Below are 21,810 nucleotides of genomic sequence, written 5' to 3'. Positions count from 1 at the left end.
CTACTACTCTCTACTCTCCCCAACCTCTTCTTCTCACAATCAGCCTGCAACTGGTTCTACAGCTATCTACACGAATGCCAGCAATCAGTAATCTGGGACGATAATCTATCATCTTGCCTCCCAGTTACTCTCGGAGTTACCCAAAGGTCTATCCTTGGCCCTCTGCTATTCTCACTTTTCACTAACAACCTACATACTGCCACCACACAAGCATCTCTTATACAGTACACAGATGACTCTACTCTCATCTGCTCTGCCCCCACTCTACCAGAACTACAACAAATCACACAGGAATCATTCTCTTCTGTAGAAAGCTGGCTATCCAATGCTCAGCTCTTACTCAACCCAAGTAAGACAAAACTTCTCCTGCTCCATCCTTCCAAAGACACCCAAAACAACCCCCCCACTTCAACATTCTTGCCAAAGACAATACCATCATCTCTCCATCAGAACACACAAAATTACTCGGTGTGTTAATAGACAACAAACTTAGATTTGGCACCCACATATCTCTCACAATAAAAAAAGTTCATAAGAAACTTGGTGCTTTATATCGAAGCTTCCAATTCCTAACCAAGGTGGCTAGAATCTCCATAGCCAATTCCCACCTAATCTCCACCTTACTGTATGCATGCCCCATACTTACCAACCTTAGACAGACAGACCTACACAAGCTGGATGCTTGTTACAACAAAACTACTAAATTTGCCAATGGAACCTCCTACCGCAGCCATCATTGTATCTCCCTTAAAGAACTAAACTGGCTAGAACTCCCACAACTCCTTCACTTTAATCAACAACACCCCTCGCTCATAAACTTATTAACTACACCAATAACATCCCTTCCCTTCAAACTCTTCTCCAACCCTATCACCCCACTAGGCCCCTAAGATCAAGCAACAAAAATCAACTCACTGTTATCAAACTCAAAAACTCAGCAGGAGAAGCCATAGTTTCATGTACCAGATCTAAACTTTGGAACAATCTTCCACTCTCTATAACTACTCTACCTTCCAGCAGCCTTTTCAAGAATGCACTCAAATTCCACTTAAATCTGCACTGGCTTTGTCCTTGTTCTAATCCAGACTAACACCCCCACAACATCCCCACCCTTACCCCCCCCCCACCTAGACTCTTAACCCAACTATACTATCGCCACTACTAACCACAGTCAGAATTAGCTGGTTGTTTTTACATACTTTAAAATCTTGTCTGACAACTTTGTTACTAATATTACAAACAACAAGAAACTATCTTCACTGGCAACATTTACTGTATATACTGTTGATAATCAATATCTTGTTATTGTATTAAAGCCAACAACCTGTAATGTTGTTTACTATTGCTGCAACTTTGTATCTCTATTTATCATGTACATGATGTGGAACTTTTCTCCCTGGGCATCCGCTGAAAAAGGACCTGCGTCCAGTCGGAATTTCCTGGTAAATAAAATAAATAAATAAGTAAAACTACCTTGATCAACAGTAGCCACTGATATAGTTGATTGGAACAATCAGCATTACTTAGTGCTGGTAGACTCTTATTCAAACTGGTTTTGGTTTAAGATCGATTTACTACCTAATCTAATGTCCACTACTGTTATTACCAAGTTGAAACATCATTTCTCAGTCCATGGTAGTCCACACAAAGTTATTTCTGACAATGATACTCAATTTACTAGTCAGTTGTTTCAGAAATCTGCAAAAGAGTGGGACTTTGTATGTGTTACTAGTAGTCCAGAAAATCCACAGTCAAATGGACTAGCTGATCGCAGTGCAGAAAGCAAAGCAATTACTTGAAAGGTCAAAGCATGATAATACCAATGTCTTTTGAATGTACTCAGTCTCAGAAACATACCGTGATGATATACTTGGCTCTGCTCAGAAACTTCTATCTAGGAAAACCAGAACAACACTGCCTATCAATTCCAGTTTGTTGAGGCCTAAAGCTAAGAACAAGACAATTAGAGCTCAACTATTCAGAAAACATTATTTCCAAAAGTCCAGCTATGATAAATCGAGCAGATTTCTTCATCCATTGAAAGAAGGAGAGACAGTGAGGATCAAATGGCGAAAGGTTTCGACTGGATTGGTCAAGTAACAGGTATATGTGCCGAGTCGATCCTACTTCTTAGAATCTGAGGGTGTGGAGTACAGGAGATATCGTAGACATCTTCTTCCTGTACCAGAATCATTATCGCAGCATTGTTCCTGTGATACAGACTCCAGATTTCAAAGCAATCCAGACAATGTTCCTGTTACAGAACATGTCTTAACTTCTACTTCCATTCCTGATAATGTTCATGATGTCCCCAGGGTTGAACATTCAGCAGGGACAGTCCCACTTGCTAGACCTGATTCTAATTTTTATGTCCCATGATTTGGTCATATTTCCAGACCTAGTGTGAAATACACAGCAACCTGGACATAATTGTCTATATGTATTTAGTTCTGTATAATTGCATGACAAGGAATTATTTGTATTGATTGCATGTCAGTTATTGTCGTCAATATTGCATGATTGATTTCTCAAAGACGGAGGATGTAGAATAGTGTGTGTGCTGTACCTTTAAGAAGCATTTCAGATCGGCATGTGCATATAAATAGCAAGCATGTGCTAGCTTCAGTACCATTTTGAGAGTGCAGGCAGAGAGTTAGCACGCATGAGTGTGATAGCTAGTTTGTTTATAAGTTTATCTAAGTTAATGTTATTAAGCCTCAGTCCTGATGTGTTTGCACGAAATAAAGCTGATTGAACAAAACCCACAAAGACTCACTTATTTTAACCTGACTAGATAAGCAACAGTGCACAGGGTTTACGCTATGAGTGGTATTTCCTGTGGTACAGGGTTTGATTTTTTTCTGCCCTCATTTGCTTGCTGTGTGATTTTGAATAAGTCACTTAACCAAACGTTGCTTCTGGGTTGCACCTGAAAAGGAACTGTGTCTGCCGTAGTGTTACCTGGTTAACAAATAGGCATTATTATTTATTTTTTATAATTATTAGCTAGGACAGTGCCTAGCAGTACCTTACAATGCCACATAGAATTCTGCATTCAGATGGACCTCTGAAGCTGTGATGTGTGGTTTTACCAGGAAAAAAAAACTCTGTATGATACTACAGGATGAGTGAACTTAGCTTTCCAAGGCAGTATTATTCCACTCTGGAGTGGAATACGGGACTGCTGGCATTCCTTCCTATATATCATTAATATATCATTAATGATTTTGTAACATATAGTATGTATGTAGATAGTCAGTGCCTGTTTAGAAGCTCGGGTAAAGTTTCACAGGTCCTGAATCCGACTGTGGTAAAGATATTTATTCTATGTTTTTATCATGTATGTTTTTATCATGCTCTTGTTTAGCTCATCCTGTTGGTCTCTTTCCCTTGTCAGCACTGACGCATATATTGCAGACATAGAAGCGAGCACTTCATTATAATCACTGCTATGACTTCCACACAGATTTTCTTAAGTTAGTTAACTCTACAACTAAAATAAAGGTCATTGTTCGATTAGCAATGAGTATTCCTTTTTGAGCTGCTCATGTCATATACTAATAAGGAATTACTGCAAAAATTCTGCTTGAATTTAAGAAGATGGAGTGTGTGCTTTCAAATGTGTACTAAAGTCATTGCAGTACCAAAAATGCATGATGACATTTTCAAGCCTTGGGAATCATTTAGATTACTGTTACCATATGGAAGTGTAAAGCAAAAAATAATTTTCCCTAATCGGCCAGCATATTAGTATTTTGTATGCGATTGTGTCGCTTGATAATACAAAGCTTTAAATTCCATTTGGAGCTATAAAGTAATTGCATATTGAATGCTCTTCAGAACCACATTGGTTCTATTTGTGACTAGAAATGAAAATTTCCAAGATTCTGCTTCTAAGCTATGTACAATGCAATGTTTGAAAGGATACTTAACTTTCAAGATGTGAGTACAGTGCTTGTATAACCACACAGCTGCATACCTTATTATATTTGAAACTTGGAATATCTGTTCATTTCCTAACTCAGCTAGTCCTCCATACGTCTTGAACCAATGTAAGAAACTGAGCCAAGGGAAACATAGTTATAAGGAGAACGAAGGGTGTTGAATTCAGGATTTTGTGTTTGCTGAGAGCAGTGATCATACAGGGACACATTGTTTTTTTGTGGTTTGAGATATGCACATGCAATGTACCCTTCAGAATTCTGCAGTAAAATGACCACAACATCTTTCTTTGTATAGCATTTCATCCTGCTATGGTGGGGCATTAGGATTTTAAAGGACAGTTTGAAAATGTGTATAACAAAATGGAGTGTTCAACTAAACATCACTATTGATCTGCTGAAAACCTTGCAGACTTGTAAAGAATAAATAAAAGTGAACTTATTGTACATAACATTCATGAACGTATACTATTGTGGTAATTCTAATCCAGTGCATTGTAATTTTTTTAGCATTGCAAAGCATTCCCTTACAAATTATTTCCAGAGAAGCATACATGCATTCTTTCATCACTCTTGCACTTCCATCACGTTTAGTAAATAACTTTGACTCCCATCTGTTGTGATATATAAAACCATGACAGTATGTCCTCCTTCTGTAGGGGAAATATTACGGCATGTGATTACTGAAGCAAACCATGACTGTAGCACTAATTATGAATGAAAACTGAATATAAATGTATGGATTGGGTTGTTTCTGCTAAGATAATGAAACTTTCAATGGCAGAGGAAAGGAGAGAGAGAGAAAATTAGGAAGCAAGACATTCAGGATCAGAAGATAATTAGGATCTGTCATGAATGACAGCAATATTTCAAATACAGATTTCTAGACAGCATTTGAGTTTAAGTATTTTAATAGTAAATTCATCTAGATCAGACAAGCTGAGATTTAACATTATTTCCAGTGGGACACAGCAGCTAAGATTATCTGAGTTGTGAACACTTAGTGGCTATCTGACTTTTAAAACAGTCCAAACCACAAATTACGAGGTTTAACAGCATGATTTACTCTGCCCACACCACATTAACTTCTTGCACACTCATAATGAAGATATAACGACACAGAATCATCTGTCTCAGATTCTACATTTTTAAAATCATATTTCAGACCAAAATTGAAAGCATCGGACCACAAAGTAAATTTTATGATCTTGCTACCACAACTCTGAAAACAACTAAAATACACAAAGAAAATAACATATTGCTGGGTTCATGTTATAAGAAATATTTTCAAAATATAATTTTTTAGAAGGGTCAATGTCAACTCCATGGCTGAATTTATGCAGGTGATTTACAAACTGCATAAGCAAGAAACTAAGTCTGTAACTGAAGTAGCAACGTATGCAGTTAAAGTGATGCACACATGTAAATACGTACACAGTAATGCCCAACAGGGTGCACGTTACTGGGGAAATAATGCACCACTCATGAGGCTCAGCAACACAGGTAGAGGGCCTCTCCAGCCCTGGAAGGTCCACATTTTCCACTATAATACCCAATTTGGAGGACATTATTGTGTTTAGATAATGTGCTGTCCATTAAATTGTTTTGTATTTTTTTTACACATTTGCTGTAGCATATGCAATTAATGCTGGAGGAAGTATTTTACATCCAAAATATGACACAGACACACACACATACACACACACACCACACACACACACACACACACACACACACACACACACACACACACACACACACACACGCGCGCGCATGCATGTATACACACACACACACACATGCACACACACACACACACACACACACACACACACACACACACGCATATATACACACACACACACACACACACACACACACACACACACACACACACACACACACACACACACACACACACACACACACACATACACATACACACACACACACACACACACACACACACACACACACACACGCACATATACACACACACACACACACACACACACACACACACACAGACACACACATATGTATAATATATGTATACACACACACACACACACACACACACACACACACACACACACACACACACACACATATATATAATATTTGTATATATACACACACACACACACACACACACACACACACACACACACACACACACACACACACACACATGTGTCAAGCAATTACTACTACTTTCTTGACTGAGTACATCTTACATGTCTCTTGGTCAACTGAATGAAAAAAAAGTCATACAACGTAAGGCACTGTGCAGCCACACCTCTCACCTGTCCATAATTTTGGTCAGTTTCTTTGGTAAATGAGTGAAGAGTACTGTCAGTCATTGAAGGTAGACATTATAGTTTCATACTGCATTTTGTTTGCTTTATCCTGAATTCTTTACCAAGGAATTTGAGCAGCGTGACTTCTTCAAGACGATTGGTTTCATCATTGTTTTTCTATTGAATTATTGGGCAAAGAAGGATGAGTAGTGTCCTTAGGCCTTTTCATGCTCTCTCTCTTTCGATGTCACATAGAGACACAGATATGTACACACACACACACACACACACACACACACACACACACACACACACACACACACACACACACACACACACACACACACACACACACACACATCAGCACGTGAGCACACACACATGCACGCACACATGCAAACACACTCTCTTTCTCTCTCTCACATGCACAATGACACATTTCCACACAGTTGTTACATTTTTTTACAGTTACCAAACAACAAAGCTGTGCTTAGCGAGGGCAAAAAAATGGGAACTGTTTGTTTTTTTTTCTGTCTGAGCTTCACTGCAGCTTAATATGTAGTAAAGTGGATTTTTAAGCAGGTGATATCTGTACATTAATACCCTGCTGGGGAGCATTTGTTCTCAAATAAGCGTATTAGTGTATAATTAGCCCATTATGCATCTATCCACTATGTATACAGGTCCATAGGGTTGTAGGTATATACTAGGCTAATGACCGCCAGGGCCTATATAATCCTAGCCACACAACCCAACCCAATTGCATCTCCTGGTAACATGACTGTCTTAATAGGGGGTATGTTTGTTATGAGGGTATCTCCTGAAGTTAATGCTACTCAATGCTAGAAGTCTAAACCTCAAAATGCACTCTCTCAAGGCACTCCTAAAAATGGAGAACATCGATATCTGTACAGTAACTGAGACCTGGTTCAAGGCTCCAGAGAGCACCCCTGCAATACCAGGCTACAATTCTTACCACACTTTTGGCCACAAAACCAGGACCGAAACAGTAAAGGTGGAGGAGTGTCCATATTCACCAAGGATATTCACATCTCCAGGTTAGTTGCCCAACACAATGCATCTGAAATTCTCCAGGTGCAACTAACACTAGGTAAGACTGCAATCCAAATTGTAGCTTGCTACAGATCCCCAACCATGCCCCAAGATTCTCCCTACACCTTTCTAAACATACTGGAAAATATTAAGATACAACCAAACACCCTAATACTGGGTGATTTCAAATACCCTGCCATTAACTGGAAAAACTACTCAGGTACCAACTCCTTTTCCCAACGGTTTTTGGAATTCATAAATTCCAACGGCCTGGATCAACTAATCCATTGTCTCACCAAGGGCTCCAATATCCTAAACCTTGTCATTACCAACATGGGAGATAGATGCTCCACACCAGTGGTCACCCCCTCATTGGTCAAGTCTGACCATAAGCAAATCACCCTTGACATCCACATCCCACCCCCACCCCCCAGTAAGGAAACCTCCTTAAAAAAACTTCTCCAAAGCCAACTTCAAGCTACTGAAGTCAGAAGTGACAAACTTCACAACACCCACACAGACGGGATCTGGAAGTTCGACTGCAGAATCCTACACTAAGGCACTGTACGAGCACATCCACTCGTGCATGAATCGTGCCATCCCAAATAGAACCAAGATGCTCTTCTCAAAAAAAAGGAAGCCAATCTGGTGGTCCCCTGCTAACTATACAACAGAAGGAAGAAACTGTTACAAAAAAGAGGAAAATGCCAGGATGCAAAAACCTCCCTGACCAGCCTCAGTTAGAAGCTGAGATCCCTCATAAAATCCTCAAAAGCTAGTTACAAAAATAAAATTGCCAAAGATTCCAAAGACAACCACAAGGCATTCTATAGTTATGTCAAGAATCTAAATGGCAATGCTCAGATCTGCTCTGAGTTACAACAGAATGGCATTAAATATACTGATCCCAAGGATATTGCCAATATCCTGGCAGATCGATTTAGTGCCAACTTCACCCCACTCTCACCCCCTAAAGGGCCCATCTCAATACCAAAAGATTGCCAAATTCTGATAATCACGGCCACACAGGTAGAAACCACACTCTCCAAAGCTAAGAATACAGCATCCATGGGACCAGATGACATCCCAGGCTGTGTACTACATGAACTACAAAATGAACTGGCACCTCACCTAAGTGTCATGTTTAATCATAGCCTCACCTCAGGCTTTGTGCCCACTGAGTGGCACACAGCTACAATTATCCCGCTCCACAAGGGAGGATCCACCTTGGATCCTGGGAACTACCCTCCCATCAGTCTGACACGCCTGATTTGCAAGGGCATTTAACGCATTATCATGGAACTTATAAACAAAGACATTGGCAACCTTCAAACACTGGACCCCACCTAGTTTGGGTTTGTGAAGGGCCGATCTTGTCTCCTGAATCTGATTGACTTCTTGAATCAGTCTCCAGAGCTGTGGACAAGGGTAAGGCAGTCCACACAGCCTATCTGGACCTCGCCAAGGCCTTTGACACCATCCCCAATTCTGGAATCATAAATAAACTTACTAAGCTGGGCATAAATCCCTACGTCACTCGATGGGTTGCTAACTGGCTTACTGACAGAACGCAGATAGTAAAAGTAGCCAACTCCAAATCCAGCTCCAGACAAGTGACAAGTGGAGTACCTCATGGTTCAGTCCTGGGACCACTCTTGTTTGGCATCTACTTCTCTGAAGTACAGGACAACCCTAAGGGACTCTGGCTAACAAAGTTTGCAGATGACTGCAAACTGGGAGCCATTATTGAATCCCCAAATGATGTGGATATTCTACAAAAGGGCCTTACAGAAACAGATGCCTGGTGCCAGAGCCATGGGATCAAGCTTAATGCCAAGAAATGTTTAGTTATCCCCTTTGGAAAAAAACATGTACCCATGAATTACCACATAGGTGGCAGGACACTAAACATCAAAAGTGTAATGAGAGACTTAGGGACACAGGTGGACAGTGGTCTCACTTTCGATAACCACATTGCCACAACAGTCAGGAAATCATTCTATGTGGCACACCTCATCACTAAGGGCATTTCATCCAGAAAAAGGAGATCATTGTCCCACTGTACTCATCCCTCATTAGACCCATTATAGAGTATAATGCCCTGTTTGGTATGTACCTCACAAGACATCTGCAACAGCTGGAAAGGCCACAGAAATACCTCACTTAAAGAATCACAGGCCTAAAGCAGATGCCATATACTGACCATCTAAAAAAAACTCCAGCTATACTCTGTGGCATATCGTCTACTCAGAAGCAATCTCTGCTTAACATACAAGGCCATGTCAAACCCTGAGCTGTTGGACATGCTCCACTTAAAGAAATCCCAATCCCTCAGAGCCACACGCCCCAGGGATCTAAACCTTGTCATCACAATCCTGACCCAGAGACTCCCCATACTCTGGAATAGACTGCCCATACATATTAAGCAGAGTGCCTCATTGGCCCTCTTCAAAAGGAACCTTGATGATTGGATGGGAGATAGGAAAGTCACCCCAGGGATCATGTCAGTCGCCCTGCTAGATAGGGGCCTGGAGAAGTAAATATTGTGGGAAGAAATATCCAGGGAATTGTTATGGCTAGGCTTGCATAGGCCCTAGGGCCGATAGCCTAGTACCAACCTATGAACCTAGTAACATGACTGTCTTAATAGGGGGGTCGGTTTGTTATGAAGGTTGTGTTACTTATGAGGGGTATGTTAGGCAGTTGCTAAAAAGTTATGTGGGGGGTATGTTAGTTAGGGAATGTTTACTGATGCCCTTGGTTTATAAAAGACATGGGGACCAGCCCGGGGATACATTTATGATTACTCATCCCATGTTAGTTAGGGAATGTTTACTGTTGGCTCTGTCTGTAAGAGACATGGGAGCCAGACCGGGGATGAATTTGTGAATTTCCATTCAATGGTCAAGGTTATGTTTCTATAGGGTTAGGGATGGACTCTGTTCCCATGGATGGAGAGCCTATTCAAAAGTATGTCTCACCAGCATGTTCTGTTTATATCAGAAGCAAAGTTCAGATCCCTGGATCCAGTGTTTCTGGTGGTGCTTGTTTTGTGGATGTACAAAAGCTCCATCAGGGCTGGATATAAGGATTCCTTATATGTCAAGCACAGATCGTCTCTCAAAAGCTTGTAGGAGACCGAGTATAGAGACAGGGCTCTAAGGTTATCTGTATAGGACAGTGTGTTAATACCCTATATTCACTTGGTAAGTAGCCTCTGAGGGTGTTCCATTTGTTGCATATGTCTAGTCAGGTACATGCCAAATGCAGCTTTGTACTCAATCATTGGTCTGATAAGGGACAATTAGAGGGGTAATATAACACCCTTAGACCTGAAAGTCATAATGTTACTTATAAGTTGAATGACATAGAATGATTTTCTTACTACCTTGGCTACATGTTGGTCAAAGGCCAGATTACTGTTGGCATATGTTCCCAGATCTCTAACTACCGGGTCAGCTATTAGGGGTATCTTATAAATGGACTAATTTGTCTGGGTAGATATTTTCCCAAAAGGCACTATAATGCACTTCTTTGCATCAAGTTTTAATCAGTGGCTTTAGCACCAGCCATTTGCCTGTGTTAGACCCTCTTGTAGGATGTTAGTGTCATGGAATGAATTTATGATAGCTCTCAATTTGCAGTCATCTGCGAACTTGGTGAACCAGAGGACCTTGACATTAGGCTTAACATCCAAGAAGCAGATGGCAAACATGAGCACAGAGCCCTGTGGTACTCCACCCCTGGTCTCCTTCTCAAAGATGTCTACCAAGTTAAGAAGGTATGACCTTCCCTTGACAAAACCAAACTGGGATGGGTCCAGTATCACTTCCATGATAATTTGTTCCATAGCTTTGCATATTAGACTAGTCAGATAAATGGGTCTGTGGTTTCCAAGGTTGGTTGATGGTCCACTCTTGTGAAGGGGGCTAATCGTTGCTGGCTTCCATTCACTTGGTATGTAGCCTATTCTGAGTTGCAGTTGAAAAGTCACTCAGTTGTCCTGATAGTTCAGGTTTTAGGGGGCAACCTGGAGTACATAGCTCTCAACCTCTTAGCAAAAAAATCTGGGCAAAGCCAAAAATAATGGGGGACAAATCCCGAAAAATAGGGAAAAATTTTAAATACTGCTCTTATAAACTTAGAAAATTGCTACAATAAAAGGTCTTGTGTTACCATGTATTTTCTGAAGGATATGAAGAATGAAACACAAATGCTTGTCATTATTTAATGAATCCAATCCTCACGGATTTGTCACAAAAATTGAGAAAGCCACAAATTTTATAAGGAATAGACCAAAAACACGAGGCAAAATCTGGACATTCTGGGAAAATCTGGACAGTTGAGAGGTATGCTGGGGTGATGTCAGGCCCCATTGACGATGTGATTTTTAACCTTAGTGAGAGCCGCTATGACCTGCTCTCTGCCGATAACTGGGGGGGGGGAGGTATGCTGGTAAGCATTTCACAAGGCTGGTGCTGGGAGTGTGGGGGGGGTAAAGTTAGAGCTGAATTTGTCACCAGCAGATTCACTAATTCACTCAGTCCAGTGAAGGTGGTACCACTGACTACCTACTCAGCACACGGCTGCATCTTACCTTTGACATTTCGAACATAGCAGTAGAAGGACTTCTGGTTGTCTTTAGCCAGAGAAGCTATCTTGACATCATAGTTGGCCTTGTTGGATTTAATTAGTTCCCTAAGTTTCCTGTTTAGTTTGAACTCTTGTCATTATGAGAGTTTCTCTTTCTGACTTTGGCCATGACTTTTTTCTTTTGCTATATATCCTGTTAAGATTAGGATTCCAGCAGTATGGTTTATTTCTGGGGTTTGTTTTCGGCTTACTTTTAGTTGGTACAGCAGCATCTCTGCAGCCATTTACATGTTTGTACAGTGTTTTTGTGAATAACTCTGCCGAGGCTGTTGTGAACTTTGGGTTTGGAGGGGCATTGAATTTTGACGAACTGTCAGTTTAGAATAGTTTCCAACTGTAACAAGTTTTGCTGGATTTTCCAAGACATTTATTTCGAATGAGACAACTTTGTGATCTGACCTCACCGATGAGGACGTGACACAGGTGGGGTTGGGAAGGGGTGTGCAGTGCTGTCCCATACTGATGAGAACAAAATCCAGTATATTTGACCCTCTGGTTGAAGTGATCAATTCCATTTGTGATAATAAAGTCCATGAAACATTGTGCCTGCAAATTGGAGGCACTGCATGTTTCTCAGTCTATAGAGAGGGGTAGTTAAAGTCTCCCACGAATAGAATGTTTGGTTTGATGAAGAGTGCCTCCAGCTGGTGTAAATAACAGCTGTGGGATTCTTGAGACACAGATGGTGACCTATAGCTTATTAAGATATGGTAAGGGACTCTATCTAAGGTGATTTGCACGTCGATGAACTCCAGGGTATTATACAGTTTAACCAACCCTGAGGTATATTTGTCGCTAATGTAGAGTGAATCACCTCCACCTTTAGACCCTGTCTGTAAAGCTGATAATGTAAATATGTGGAACACACTGCAGCCTTTCAATGCCACAGTACTTTCTGCAGCTTTAAACCATATCTCAGTAACTGCACATGTCTATATTCTCCAAAGTTAGGAGAGGTTGTAGGGTGTGGAGCTTCTTGCTAAAGCTGCTAGTATTCAGCAGTAACACCTTTAGGTTCCTTTGGGTTTGTTTGCTATGTTGGTAGGTTTATCAGTTTGTCATTGTATAAAATAAGGCTCTAAGGGTGTGGATAAAATTTTAGACAAATTCTGGAAGCCCAGGGGGTATAGGTGTAGCGGCATATTTGGCAAAGCAAAGTGGTCTGTTGACCATGTCCTTCCCGGCTGAAAGATATTGAACCCCCCCCCTTTACTGACACCAGAAACTAAGCCAAATGTTAAAGTCAATCATTTTTGTTCATACTGTGGCATCATCCTTGGTGAAGGTAGAATGTCGCTCAATGCAAGGCACATTTTTTTTTTTTTTTAACATTTGTTGACCGGGAAAGTCTGACTAGATGCAGGTCCATTTTCAGCAGAGGCTTGGGGAGAAAAGCTCCACAAATTAAAATATTACAGACATAGTTACAGATGAAGAATCCTAGCAATTAAAATATTACAAACATAGTTACAGATGAAGAACATAGTACATTCAGTAGACAACTAGCATCTGTTCCATCCACGAAGTCATAGCAGATATTAACAATTGTTACAATAAGGAGTTACTGCCATATAATAAGTAGATAGGCATGGAAGTATCAGAGCTTGCTGTAATCAAAGGTAGTTTGTGGGGTGGAAGAGAGGTAGAGGGTAGATGGAGTGGGAGAAGTTAGAGGGGAGTGTTACAAGGGCATAGCCAGCATGTTTTAGGTGCGCTGTAAGCTTTGATGTGGGTGCATGATGGTACAGAGGTTATTGTGGGGGGGGGTGGCATTCCATAATTTGGCTATAGCGCTGGAGAATAGTGTTTCTCCAGCAGTGTTATTGGCTCTAGTAACCTGTAATTGATTTTTGTTGCTGGATCATAGTGGTCTGGTGGTGAGATAGGGTTGGAGTAGATACTGGAGAGATGGGACCTTTAGAGGATGGTTTACTAGTTTGTGAGTGAGTGTGAGTTGATACCACTGAAGGAGGTGAGGGAAGTCTAGCCAGCCTAGTTCAGTAAGTGAGAGACAGTGGTGACTGCGGTAGGAAGCCCTGGTGGTGAATTTGGCGATTTTGTTGTAGCAGGTCTCGAGTTTATTTAGATCGCATTGCCTTAGGTTGCACAAAAGCAGTCCGGACAAGCACCGTAAGGCCCAAAAAAATGTTAAAGTCCTTATTGTGAAGGCTGTCTGCAGTACAAGCTGCAACACTGAAATCGAAATCCACTTGCACGTTGTACTGCAAACAGCCTTCACAATAAGGACTTTAACATTTTTTTGGGCTTTACGGTGCTTGTCCAGACTGTTTTGTGCATTTTAGTGGTTTCCGTTTGTTTGCTTTAGCATTGCCTTAGGTTGGTATATACTGGAGAGGCATAAAGTAGGGTGGAGATACGGTGATAATTTGCAACTGAATTCCTAGCTGCTTTGGTGAGGAGTTACTTATTTCTGTATAAGGCTCCTAGTTGCTTGTGGACTTTTTTATGGTCATGGATATGTGAATGTCAAATTTGAGATTCTTGTCTATTTCAACTCCTAGCAATTTGGTGTGATCTGTTGGGTGGATAGTGGTGTTGTCTTTTGCTGTGACGTTAAAGTGAGAGTTGTTTTGAGTATGTTTGGTGGGTTCAAAGATGAGGAGTTTAGTTTTGTTTGGGTTGAGTATTAACTGGGCATCAGATAGCCAAGTTTGAACAGAGATAATTAATAAAACTGCACCTTCCAATGGAGACTGTTCGTCACAAACAAAAATGATGAAAAAAAAACACGTTCAGTCTCACCACAGTAAAGGAACGGCAAAACAACTCCCAAAGTATGATAAAACTTTAATAACAGATAAGTGCTTTCGCGTATGGAATATACGCTTCTTCAGATCATAAAAACAAGTAGAACTGAGCAAGTTTTTATATAATAGCAGCATTACTTAATTGAATAAAATCAAGTTAAATTGAATCAATCAAACAATAAACAATCAGTAATTACCTAGCTATTCAAACGTTGGTACAAAAAGCCTAGTCTAGGTAGCCACATACAAATCAATATGAATAAGGCACTTACCAGATATTCCCATGGCAACAAAGAAAATGCCAGTCTACATAAATGCAAAACATAGTGTTGTTCATAATGTTGTAAAACATACATATATTATTTCTATATATATCATATAACTAAAAAATACATATACTTTAAACTATCCATCATATCTGAAACTGCAATATTCAGTAAATGACTAAATGTTTAAAAGTAAATAAATAAGTAAATAAACAACAATAAATCCAAGCATTTAAATCAACAAATGTCATGGTTATTATACCAATATAATGAACATCGTGAAATTCACATGGTTCAGCAAAAAATAATAACAAAAATGTATATGTATAGCTAAACACATTCAATTACAATCAAAATTCATATCTATATATATACCAATGGTTATGAAGGAATATTATCAAAGGTATCGAACTCTTTATATATAAAAATGTTTGAACAGAGGAAAAGGCATCCTGTGTAACCTTTTGCAGTTCGGGTAGGGACTGGGCTGAGCAGATGATGGCTGAGTCATCTGCATATTGTATGAGTGTGCATATACCATACCAGTCTGAAACACATATTCAGAGAGGTCCATAATGTCTCTCTTCATATGATCTAGAGAGGTATGTCTCAGGTCATTACCACCCACATGGACTAGGATAGAATAATATGGGTACCTGTTGTGCAGTAACATGAGTGTTTGTGTAACTTGGTGTATCCTGGCTCCAGATAAGCACCTGTTTGTAATCTTCTTATCCATTCTAGTAAGTGGTGCATCTGTGTGTCATAACATGGAGTCTTGCTTAAATTATTTGTTTGCCTTAAGGGCTTTGTTTTTGGGGGTCCATTGGGCGTGGGCGTATGTGAGGTATTTGATATTGCTTTTGGTGTCATTTGTAGGAAGGAAGGACTTTGAGATTTGGGGAGATCACTTTTTAGTGCCACAACATGAAATAGTCTATGTGTGTGGACTCTATGTGTGGTGATATAGTGTGTGTTATCTTGGCAGCCTTGCTTGTATGTGTGGTGATATAGTGTGTGTTATCTTGGCAGCCTTGCTTGTATGTGTGGTGATATAGTGTGTGTTATCTTGGCAGCCTTGCTTGTATGTGTGGTGATATAGTGTGTGTTATCTTGGCAGCCTTGCTTGTATGTGTGGTGATATAGTGTGTGTTATCTTGGCAGCCTTGCTTGTATGTGTGGTGATATAGTGTGTGTTATCTTGGCAGCCTTGCTTGTATGTGTGGTGATATAGTGTGTGTTATCTTGGCAGCCTTGCTTGTATGTGTGGTGATATAGTGTGTGTTATCTTGGCAGCCTTGCTTGTATGTGTGGTGATATAGTGTGTGTTATCTTGGCAGCCTTGCTTGTATGTGTGGTGATATAGTGTGTGTTATCTTGGCAGCCTTGCTTGTATGTGTGGTGATATAGTGTGTGTTATCTTGGCAGCCTTGCTTGTATGTGTGGTGATATAGTGTGTGTTATCTTGGCAGCCTTGCTTGTATGTGTGGTGATATAGTGTGTGTTATCTTGGCAGCCTTGCTTGTATGTGTGGTGATATAGTGTGTGTTATCTTGGCAGCCTTGCTTGTATGTGTGGTGATATAGTGTGTGTTATCTTGGCAGCCTTGCTTGTATGTGTGGTGATATAGTGTGTGTTATCTTGGCAGCCTTGCTTGTATGTGTGGTGATATAGTGTGTGTTATCTTGGCAGCCTTGCTTGTATGTGTGGTGATATAGTGTGTGTTATCTTGGCAGCCTTGCTTGTATGTGTGGTGATATAGTGTGTGTTATCTTGGCAGCCTTGCTTGTATGTGAAAACTTTGCCTCCAAAGAAATTGTGTACACACATCTTTCACATACTGTGCTGGTTTCTTTAAGGAATAAAAGGTTGTCAGTGAACACGAGACAATTGCTACATTGTCTCAGGATGCCTTAAAAATTGTCAGTGAACAAGACACAACTAATACATTGTCTCAGGATGCTGATATCTATCAAGCTGGTTACTGAGACATTTAAAAATTACATATCTGTGATTTCTGGGCTGTATTAGGGAGAGCTATTAAGGTTTGCAGACTGGGTTTTAAGGAGGTCTTCTAGAGTGGTCTCTAGGGTCAGGGACTAGAGTTGAATAGTGCTCGGAGATGGTATTAGACAACTCTTGAATATGGTATTACATATAGTGCTAGGATGTGGTATTAGATAGTGCTAGGATGTGGTATTAGATAGTGCTAGGATATAGTATTACATACTGCTAGGATATGGTATTAGATAGTGCAAGGATGTGGTATGAGATAGTGCTAGGATATGGTATTAGATAGTGCTAGGATATGGTATTAGATAGTGCTAGGATGTGGTATTATGTAATGTTAGGATATGGTATTACATACTGCTAGTATGTGGTATTAGATACTGCTAGGATGTGGTATTAGATAGTGCTAGGATATGGTATAAGATAGTGCTAGGATGTGGTATTAGATAGTGTTAGGATGTGGTATTACATACTGCAAGGATGTGGTATTAGTCAGTGTCACTATATGGTTTTAGAAAGAGATAGGATATGGTATTAGATAGTGCTAGGATGTGGTAGTAGAAAGGGCCAGGATATGGTATTAGGTAGAGCTAGGATGTGGTATTAGATAGTGCTAGAATGTGGTATTAGATGGTGTTAGGATGCAGTATTAGATAGTGCTAGGATGTGGTATTAGATGTTGCTAGGATCTGGTATTAGTGATAGGATGTGGTATTAGATAGAGACACTATATGGTGTTAGATAGTGCCAGGATATGGTATTAGATAGTGCTAGGATGTGGCATTAGATAGAGACACTATATGGCGTTAGATAGTGCCAGGATATGGTATTAGATAGTGCTAGGATGTGGTATTAGATATTGCTAGGATGTGGTATTAGATAGTGCTAGGATGTTGTATTAGACAGTGCCAGGGTATGGTATTAGAAAGTGCTAGGATGTGGTATTAGACAGTGTTAGGATGTGGTATTAGATAATGCTAGGATGTAGTATTAGATAGTGTAACTATATGGTGTTAGATAGTGCCAGGATATGGTATTAGATAGTGCTAGGATGTAGTATTAGATAGTGCCAGGATATGGTACTAGATAGTGCAAGGATGTGGTATTAGATAGCACTAGGATGTGGTATTAGATAGTGCTAGGATATGGTATTAGATAGTGCTTGGATGTGGCATTAGATAGCTAGGATATAGTATTAGATAGTGATAGGATGTGGTATTAGATAGTGCCAGGATAGGGTATTAGATAGTGCCAGGGTATGGTATTAGATAGTGCCAGGATATCATATTAGATAGTGCTATGATGTGGTATTAGACAGTGGTAGGATATGTTCAAGGGCCCGCAACAGGTGCAAGGGGGTGCACTTGCACCCCCCTGGAATCGGCTGAATAATGTTATAATTAAAAAAAGTTTTTTTAGGACATTCTTTCTTTAAGAAGAAAGAAGTCCGGCTGACATCATCGTTCTTCTTTAAGAAGTCCGTCAGGCGTGCTGACATCATCACGCATATGTTCAAGTTTGCGGCGGGAACTCTCACGGACGGATGGTTTGGGTTCAAGCGTGAGGAAACGAAAGGAACTGAAACTGAAATGGACGGAAGATGGGACACGGTTCACAGTGGGAGGAAAAGCCGGAAGATGGGACACACTTTCAGAGTGAGTAGTGTGTGCTGTGTGTGTGTGTGTGAGATATGGTTACAGAGCATGTTTTCCAAAAGTTAGTTTTAGAGACATTTCAGAATTATTTTGTAAATGGAAAGAAACCGCAAGTACTGTATAACTAGTAGGTTATTTTATATCGCTATTGCTTTTCAGTATTTTCAGGTTTTGCATTTTGAAAAATTTTTAGTCAGCTGTAAATCTTAGAACTAAGAGTCCATGCAGAAATGGGCATAAAAGTTTTATTGTCTCTTGTGGGCTTTGAAAAGACTGGAAAATGTTTAAGGCCAATAAAACCAAAGTAGGTAGGTCACAAAGCTGGGAAAGATTTGCCAAAGTTTGGCTTTGTGCAGACATCACTTGAATTTGGTCTCCTAGTAACTGTTGCTGTGTGTGGATTGGTAATGCTCTTAGCAGCACAAATCTTTGGGCAGGAGGTGACCATTCAGTACTCACTTGGTCTGACTCCATATAGTCTGTGTTCAGAGTGAGGTCAGGAATCTGCCAGTAATGCTTATACTTAGTACCTCAAGAAGTATTGGGGCATGAGTGTCATGTGACAGGCTAGTTATGGGCTAAATATTATGCTTTGTAGACTGGAGGAAAGATTAACCCTTCTGTGTGTTTGCTTGCTCTAGTGAGGTAAAAGAATTTCTGAAAACCTTTATGCATGTTTTCCTTTAGATAACAACCTTGTTGGTCCTATTGTGCTTAGGTGGAATAAACATTGTTTACTGAATGGTTTATGCTTGCCAAGGCCAGTATGTAATGCTGAGTTTATACACACATTAAATGTCTGCACAGGCAGCTTCTTAAATTGCATCTGATAATTCATGCTATTGCACATTTACCACTCATTTATCAGCTTGTACTGTACTTAGCAATGTTGTTTCATAGTTTTCAATATTCATGTCAGCCAGAAGTGTGTAATGTGTTTGCACAAGCACTTGGACTTTTCTTCACAGTGGTTTTACTTAAATTTGTACAGCTCATTACTTGGTGCCTTTTTTTTGTGTCCTGATAGTTTTGCTGTATTTATTAGCACTAGGTAGAGAACAGCAGTTTAGTTTCTGCATTTCTTAAAGCACTGTTGGTGTGTCCTACTCTCACTGTTTCATAGATATCTAAAAACATGGAGTATTTACTTCATCCGGCCAGTGGTTCTTCAGGTTCAGCATCTCTTAACTTGGGAAGGTTAACAGATGGAGTAAATGGACAGGCACTGATTTAGATAAGTCCCATTAATTTATTTCTCTGGGGTTGGCATCACAATACACTGAAGGCTGTCATTATTGGTTCATATGATTTGTTTCATTGCTTAAAGGAAAGATGCTCAGAACTATAACTTTAAAACACACTCTAACAAGTGGTGCTGTATTATACAAGGGATATAATTCAATTATTATGTAGTATAATTAAGTCAGGAAGGTGAATCAAAGAACTCTTGCATGTTTCTAAAATGTGTGCAAGGAGCCTATGATTTGGAAGGGCCAAAGGTAAACTTACCCCGCCATTGGCCAGATGCATGTTCGTTGAATGTGGGTTTCAATGCTGTTTCAGTGAATGTGGGTTTCAAAGGTAGAGAAGTTTTAATGCTAAGTCTGTTTTCATTGTAAGACTATTGCTTTGTTTAGGTTTAGTAAATGTCTGTCAGTGTTTGTGCTATAAAATTTGAAATAAAAGTTGTAAATGAAATCCAGATATCTGTAATCATTGTAGAAGTAAAGCATAAAACAGTATGCACACTGAGAGATTTGAACAGTGTCTATGACAAATGGGGAGAAATAGCCACGTAATAGGACACTGGAATGGCTGTGTGGGCGGGGAGGCTGAGTGGGCGGGGCAACCAAGGGGGTGGGGCTGCATGGGCGGGGCTTGGGTTTGCACCCCCCTGCAAAAAATCCTGCGTGCTCCCTTGGATATGTTATTAGATAGTGCCAGGTTATTGTATTAGATAGTGCTAGGATGTGGTATTAGATAGTGCTAGGATGTGGTATTAAAGAGTGTTAGGATATGGTATTACATGCTGCCAGGATCTCGTATTAGATAGTGCTAGGATATGGCATTAGATAGTGTTAAGATATGGTATTAGATAGTGCTAGGATGTGGTATTAGATATTGCTAGGATGTTGTACTAGATAGTGCTAGGATGTGGTATTAGATTGTGTTAGGATGTGGTATTAGATAGTGCTAGGATATAGTATTAGATAATGCTCGGATGTGGTATTAGATAGTGTTAGGATATGGTATTACAAACTGCTAGGATGTGGTATTAGATAGTGTCACTATATGGTGTTAGATAGTGCTAGAATATGGTGTTAGATAGTGCTAGCATGTGGTATTAGATAGTGCTAGGATGTGGTATTAGATAGTGCAAGGAGAGTGTATTAGATAGCTCTAGAATATGGTATTACATATAGTGCTAGGATGTGGTATTAGATTGTGCTAGGATGTGGTATTAGATAGCGCTAGGATGTGGTATTAGGCAGTGCCAGGATATGGTAATAGATAGTGCTAGGATGTGGTATTAGATAGTGCTATGATATGGTATTACATAGTGCTAGGATATGGTATTAGATAGTGCTAGAATGTTCTATTAGATAGTGCTAGGATGTGGTATTAGATAGTGCTAGAGTGTGGTATTAGGCAATGCCAGGATATCTTATTTGATAGTGCTAGGATATGGTATTAGATAGTGCTAGGATGTTTTATTAGATAGTGCTAGGATGTTGCATTAGATAGTGTTAGGATGTAGTATTCGATAGTGCTAGGATATAGCATTAGATAATGCTAGGATGTGGTATGAGATAGTGCTAGGTTGTGGTATTAGATAGTGCTAGGATGTGGTATTAGATAGTGTTAGGATATGGTATTACATACTGCTAGGATGTGGTATTAGATAGTGTCACTATATGGTGTTAGATAGTGCTAGGATATGGTATTAGATAATGCTAGGATTTGGTATTAGATAGTGCCAGGATATGGTATTAGATAGTGTTAGGATGTGGTATTAGATAGTGCTAGGATGTGGTATTAGAGAGTGCTAGGATGTGTTATTAGATAGTGTTAGGATGTGGTGTTGGATAGTACCAGGATATGGTATTAGATAGTGCTATGATGTGGTATTAGATAGTGCTAGGATGTGGTATTAGATAGTGCCA

Source organism: Protopterus annectens, chromosome 4.part0 (genome assembly GCF_019279795.1).
Source record: "Protopterus annectens isolate FY-2018-M chromosome 4.part0, PAN1.0, whole genome shotgun sequence".
NCBI classification, from domain to species: domain Eukaryota; kingdom Metazoa; phylum Chordata; order Ceratodontiformes; family Protopteridae; genus Protopterus; species Protopterus annectens.
The sequence above is the reverse complement of the archived record's forward strand: the minus strand, read 5'-3'. Positions refer to the sequence as shown.